We start from the raw sequence: 7179 nt of genomic DNA on the forward strand, positions 1-7179 counted from the left end.
CCACCATGCTAATTAAACCTTGCTAAATTAAAACTCTGTTTAATACTACAACAAATGACATGTGGGACCCGCTGACTAATGAGTCAACTTAAAATAGTATTAGTTAGTTTCAGTTAAAGTTTCTGTCTATGACAGGTTGGCCCCACTTGTCAGTGGACCGGTCAACAGTCCTGGTTGACTGCTGACTATGCGGTTGACCAGGTCAACTGTCCCCACCTCTCAGCCCCTAATACACTCTGTTGTGTACACATGCTGGGTGCACTTAGCAATCTAACTATTTATTTTGAAATAATAATAAATTTAGAAAATGATTTAAAACTTTAAAAATTAATATAAAATAATCCGTAACTCGGATGGAAAAACTTTGTACATGAAAGTTGCTTAGAACGACGAGACGAATCCGGATACGCAACCCGTTCGTCCGCCACACATCCCTACCATAGCAAACACGCAACTTTCCTCCTCCGGTTCATCTATCCGAAAACGCGAAACACCAGGAATACTTTACCGGATGTCCCCCCCTTCGCCGGTATCACCTACTACCGCGTTAGGGCACACCTGGCACCGCTCATTGTCATGTCATGCATCGTCATGCTTATGTTTGCATTATATTTATTGTTTCTTGCCCCTCTTATCTCGTTAGACACCGAGACCGACGCCGCTGCTACCCAGTACGACTACGGTGTTGACGACCCTTCCTTCTTGCCAGAGCAACCAGGCAAGCCCCCCCCTTGATCACCAGATATCGCCTATTCCTTCTCTCTACTCCTTGCATTAGAGTAGTGTAGCATGTACTACTTTTGGTTAATCCTATTTTGCTGCCTAGCCTGTCATTGTTGCCACAGTTGTTACCTTTACCTGCAATCCTAAATGCTTAGTATAGGATGCTAGTATTCCATCAGTGGCCCTACATTCTTGTCCGTCTGCCATGCTATACTACCGGGCCGTGATCACTCGGGAGGTCATCACGGGTATATACTTGTATACACTATATGATACATGTGGTGACTAAAATCGGGTCGGCTCATAGAGTACCCGCAAGTGATTTCGATGTGGGGGCTGAAAGGACAGGTGGCTCCATCCCGGTAGAGGTGGGCCTGGGTTCTCGACGGCCCCCAACTGTTACTTTGTGGCAGAGCGACAGGGAAGGTTGAGACCACCTAGGTGAGAGGTGGGCCTGGCCCTGGTTGGCGTTCGCGGATACTTCAATTAACATGCTTAACGAGATCTTGGTATTTGAACTGAGTCTGGCCACTGGCCTATACGCACTAACCAACTAGGCGGGAACAGTTATGGGCACTCGACGTCGTGGTATCAGCCGAAGCCTTCTTGACGTCACCGATTGAGTGGCGCACGCCGGGTTGGACCGCGTAACGCAACTTCCTTTGTAATGGAGGTTGCCAGGTCTGCTCACCGGCCGTGTTCACAACGTGCAGGTGTGCAATGGGCGATGGGCCCAGACCCCTGCGTGCATAGGATTTAGACCGGTGTGCTGACTTCTCTATTGTGCCTAGGTAGGGCTGCGACGTGTTGATCTTCTGAGGCCGGGCATGACCCAGGAAAGTGTGTCCGGCCAAAGGGGATCGAGCGTGTCGGGTAATGTGGTGCACCTCTGCAGGGAAGTTTATCTATTTGAATAGCCGTGATCCTCGGTAACAGGACGACCCGGAGTTGTACCTTGACCTTATGACAACTAGAACTGGATACTTAATAAAACACACCCTTCCAAGTGCCAGATATAACCTGTTGATCGCTCTCACAGAGGGCGACGAGGGGAGGATCGCCGGGTAGGTTTATGCTATGCGATGCTACTTGGTGAACTTACCATCTACTCTCTTCTACATGCTGCAAGATGGAGGCTGCCAGAAGCGTAGTCTTTGACAGGACTAGCTATCCCCCTCTTATTCTGGCATTCTGCAGTCCAGTCCACCGATATTGCCCCTTTACACATATACCCATGCATATGTAGTGTAGATCCTTGCTTGCGAGTACTTTGGATGAGTTCTCACGGTTGCTTTTCCCCCTCTTTTCCTTTCCTCTCGGTTGTCGCAACCAGATGCTGGAGCCCAGGAGCCAGACGCCACCGTCGACGACGACTCCTACTACACCGGAGGTGCCTACTATTACGTGCAGGCCGCTGACGACGACCAGGAGTAGTTTAGAGGATCCCAGGCAGGAGGCCTGCGCCTCTTTCGATCAGTATCCCAGTTTGTGCTAGCCATCTTATGGCAACTTGTTTAACTTATGTCTATACTCAGATATTGTTGCTTCCGCTGACTCGTCTATGACCGAGCACTTGTATTTGAGCCCTCGAGGCCCCTGGCTTGTATTATGATGCTTGTATGACTTATTTTATTTTAGAGTTGTGTTGTGATATCTTCCCATGAGTCCCTGATCTTGATCGTACACGTTTGCGTGTATGATTGGTGTACGATTGAATTGGGGGCGTCACAATCACATCATTAGAGAATGATGTGATGTGCAAGACCCATCCGTTAGCTTAGCATTATGAGTGTTTAGTTTTAATGCTATTGCTTTCTTCATGACTTATACATATTACTCTGACAATGAGATTAGGCAACTCCTGAATACCGGTGGAATACTTTGTGTGCTATCAAACGTCACAACGTAACTGGGTGATTATAAAGATGCTCTACAGGTGTCTCCGAAGGTGTTTGTTGAGTTGGCATAGATCAAGGTTAGGATTTGTCGCTCCGTGTATCGGAGAAGTATCTCTGGGCCCTCTCGGTAATGCACATCACTATAAGCCTTGCAAGCAATATGACTAATGAGTTAGTTGCGGGATGATGCATTACGGAACGAGTAAAGAGACTTGCCGGTAATGAGATTGAACTAGCTATGATGATACCGACGATCGAATCTCGGGCAAGTAACATACCGATGACAAAGGGAATGACGTATGTTGTTATGCGGTTTGACCGATAAAGATCTTCATAGAATATGTAGGAGCCAATATGAGCATCCAGGTTCCGCTATTGGTTATTAACTGGAGATGTGTCTCTGTCATGTCTACATAGTTCTCGAACCCGCAGGGTCTGCACGCTTAACGTTCGATGACAATTTGTATTATGAGTTATGTGTTTTGGTGACCGAAGTTTGTTCGGAGTCCCGGATGAGATCACATACATGATGAGGAGTCTCGAAATGGTCAAGAGGTAAAGATTCATATATTGGAAGGTTGTATTCGGACATCGGAATAGTTCCGAGTGATTCGGGTATTTTATCGGAGTACCAAGGGGTTATCGGAATCCCCTGGGGAAGTGTTGGGCCTACATGGCCTAAGGGAGAGAGATGGAAGCCTGCGGGGGCCGGGTGGCCGCGCCCTGGCCTCCTAGGGAGTCCGAATGGGACAAGGAGGAGGGGGCGATGCTAGGGCTGCAAATGAGTCGAGTTCGAGCGAGTTGGTATTGGCTCAGCTCAACTCATATTAAAATTCGAGTGAGCTCAAACTGAGTGAAGCTCATGATCGAGCTGTAGAACATGACTCATGCTCAGCTTGTAACAATCTCGAGTTGATCTCGAGCTAGCTTCAAGCTAAAAGAGATGGTGAAAATTATAAATTTATGACTATCTCGTCGTTCTCGGGAGGGCTCATCTTGGTATCTTGGGCCAACTAGCAATAAATGGTGGTCTTCATGGACGAAAAACAAGAAAATGAAAGTGCATATGCTGGGAACTTTTGCCAAAAACAACAGGATATTTAACACATAGTCGATCAAGTATCATAATTAGGCCTAAATTTCCTCTGCATTTAAATAAGCTTCCATGTTTGCTAGTAAATAAAATGAAGAAAATTCATGAACATCATATATGGTAACAAATTTTATTATTCCCATTTAATATGTGGCATTATCATTTAACATAATGATATCATGTCGAGCTATCGAGCTAAAATCGAGTGAGCCAATATTGGCTCAAGATCGGCTCGTTTCTCGATCGAGCTACATAAAGTGTTCAAACTCAGCTCATTTCTTTTTGAGTCAATCTCGAATCGAGCCAAAAAACGAGTCGATCTCGAGCGGCTCACGAGTCTCGAGCTTTTCTTGCAGCCGTAGGTGACGCCCCCCTTCCCTCTCCCTCTCCTTCCTATTCCTTCCGGTGGAGAAAGGAAAAGGGGGGGTGCTACCTCTTGAGCATGCGTTGGGTTTCCCTTGAAGAGGGAAGGGTGATGCAGCAAAGTAGCGTAAGTATTTCCATCAGTTTTTGAGAAACAAGGTATCAATCCAGTAGGAGACAACGCACAAGTCACCTAGTACCTGCACAAACAATCAAGAACCTTGCAACCAACGCGATAAAGGGGTTGTCAATCCCTTCACGGTCACTCGCAAAAGTGAGATCTAATAAAGATAGTAAAGTAAATATTTTTGGTATTTTTGTTCTATAGATTGGAAAGTAAAGATTGCAAAATAGTAAACGAGATGCGATGTAAATAAAAGAGATGAAATATAATAAGAAAGAGACCCGGGGCCATAGGTTTCACTAGTGGCTTCTCTCAAGATAGCATGTATCACGGTGGGTGAACAAATTACTGCCGAGCAATTGATAGAAAAGCGCATAATTATGAAGACATCTAAGGGAATGATCATGAATATGTGCATCATGTCTGTGTCAAGTAGACCGAAATGATTCTGCATCTACTACTATTACTCCACACATCGACCGCTATCCAGCATGCATCTAGAGTATTAAGTTCATAAGAACAGAGTAACGCATTAGGCAAGATGACATGATGTACATGGATAAACTCAAGCAATATGATATAAACCCCATCTTTTTATCCTCGATGGCAAAAATACAATACGTGCCTTGCTGCCCCTACTGTCACTAGGAAAGGACACCGCAAGATTGAACCCAAAGCTAAGCACTTCTCCCATTGCAAGAAAGATCAATCTAGTAGGCCAAACTAAACCGATAATTCGAAGAGACTTGCAAAGATATCAAATCATGCATATAAGAATTTAGAGAAGAACCAAATAATATTCATAGATAATCAAGTTCATAAATCCATAATTAATCAGATCTCGGCAAACACACCGCAAAAGAGTATTACATCGAATAGATCTCCAAGAACATCAAGGAGAACTTTGTATTGAGGATCAAAGACAGAGAAGAAGCCACGAAGCTAATAACTATGGACCCAAAGGTCTGTGGTAAACTACTCACGCTTCATCAGAGAGGCTATGGTGTTGTTGTAGAAGCCCTCCGTGATCGATTCCCCCTCCGGCAGATCGCCGGAAGAGGCCCCAAGATGGGATCTCACGGGTACAAAAGGTTGCGGTGGTGGAAAAGTGGTTTCGTGGCTGCCTCTGATGTTTCTAGGGTATAATAGTATATATAGGCGAAAGAAGTACGTCGGTGGAGCTACGAGGGGCCCACGAGGGTTGGGGCACGCCTACCCCCCTGGGCGCGCCCTCCCGCCTCGTGGCCGCCTCATTGTGTCTCCGACTTCATCTCCAAGTCTTCTGGTTTGCTTTCGGCCAAGAAAGATCATCGCGAAGGTTTCATTCTGTTTGGATTCCGTTTGATATTCTTTTTGTGCGAAACACTAAATTAGGCAATAAAACATAAACTTGCAATGGGCCTCCGGTTAATAGGTTAGTCCCAAAAATAATATATAAAAGAGCATACTAAAGCCCATTAAACATCCAAAACAGATAATATAATAGCATGGAACAATCAAAAATTATAGATACGTTGGAGACGTATCAGGGGGCCGAATCCTACTTGGACTAGGAGCCCAAGTAGGACTCCCCCCATGGCGCGCCCCTCTTGGCTGCCGGCCTCTCTCCCCCCTCCTTTATATACTTGGGCAGGGGGCACCCCAAAGGCACACCAATAGTTCTCTTAGCCGTGTGCGGTGCCCCCCTTCACAGTTTACTCCTCCGATCATAGCGTCGTAGTGCTTAGGCGAAGCCCTGCGGGGATCACATCACCATCACCGTCACCACACCGCCGTGCTGATGGAACTCTCCCTCGACCCTCTACTGGATCAAGAGTTCGAGGGATGTCATCGAGCTGAAGGTGTGTTGAACACGGAGGTGCCATACGTTTGGTGCTTGGATTGGTTGGATCTCGAAGACGTTCGGCTACATCAACCGCATTAATCTAATGCTTCCGCTTTCGGTCTATGAGGGTACATGGACACACTCTCCCCCTCTCGTTGCTATGCATCTCCTAGATAGATCTTGCGTGATCATAGGAAGATCTGATCGTGGAGGTGAATATTTGAGTTATGAGTTTGGTCTTCATTTGAAACAATGTGGAATAGTTTCACAACTCACACCACCTGGAACACCACAACGTAATGGTGTGTCCGAATGTCGTAACCGTACTTTATTGGATATGGTGCGATCTATGATGTCTCTTACCGATTTACCGCTATCGTTTTGGGGTTATGCTTTAGAGACAGCTGCATTCACGTTAAATAGGGAAACATCTAAATCCATTGAGACGACACCATATGAACTATGGTTTGGCAAGAAACCTAACCTATCGTTTCTTAAAGTTTGGGGCTGTGATGCTTATGTGAAAAAGCTTCAACCTGATAAGCTCGAACCCAAATAGGAGAAATGTGTCTTCATAGGATACCCAAAAGAAACTGTTGGTTACACCTTCTATCGCAGATCCGAAGGCAGGATATTCGTTGCTAAGAATGGATCCTTTCTAGAGAAGGAGTTTCTCTCGAAAGAAGTGAGTGGGAGGAAAGTAGAACTTGATGAGGTAATTGTACCTTCTCCCGAATTGGAAAGTAGTTCATCACAGAAATCAGTTCCAGTGATTCCTACACCAATTAGTGAGGAAGCTAATGATGATGATCATGAAACTTCAGATTAAGTTACTACCATACCTCGTAGGTCAACCAGAGTACGGTCCGCACCAGAGTGGCACGGTAATCCTGTTCTGGAGGCCATGTTACTTGACCATGGCGAACCTATGAACTATTAGGAAGCGATGATGAGCCCAGATTCCGTGAAATGGCTTGAGGCCATGAAATCTGAGATGGGATCCATGTATGAAAACAAAGTGTGGACTTTGGTTGACTTGCCCGATGATCGGCAAGCCATAGAGAATAAATGGATCTTCAAGAAGAAGATTGACGCTGACGGTAATATTACTATCTACAAATCTCGACTTATTTTGAAAGGTTTTTGACAAGTT

The sequence above is a fragment of the Aegilops tauschii genome, chromosome 6 (genome assembly GCF_002575655.3).
Source record: "Aegilops tauschii subsp. strangulata cultivar AL8/78 chromosome 6, Aet v6.0, whole genome shotgun sequence".
NCBI lineage: Eukaryota > Viridiplantae > Streptophyta > Magnoliopsida > Poales > Poaceae > Aegilops > Aegilops tauschii.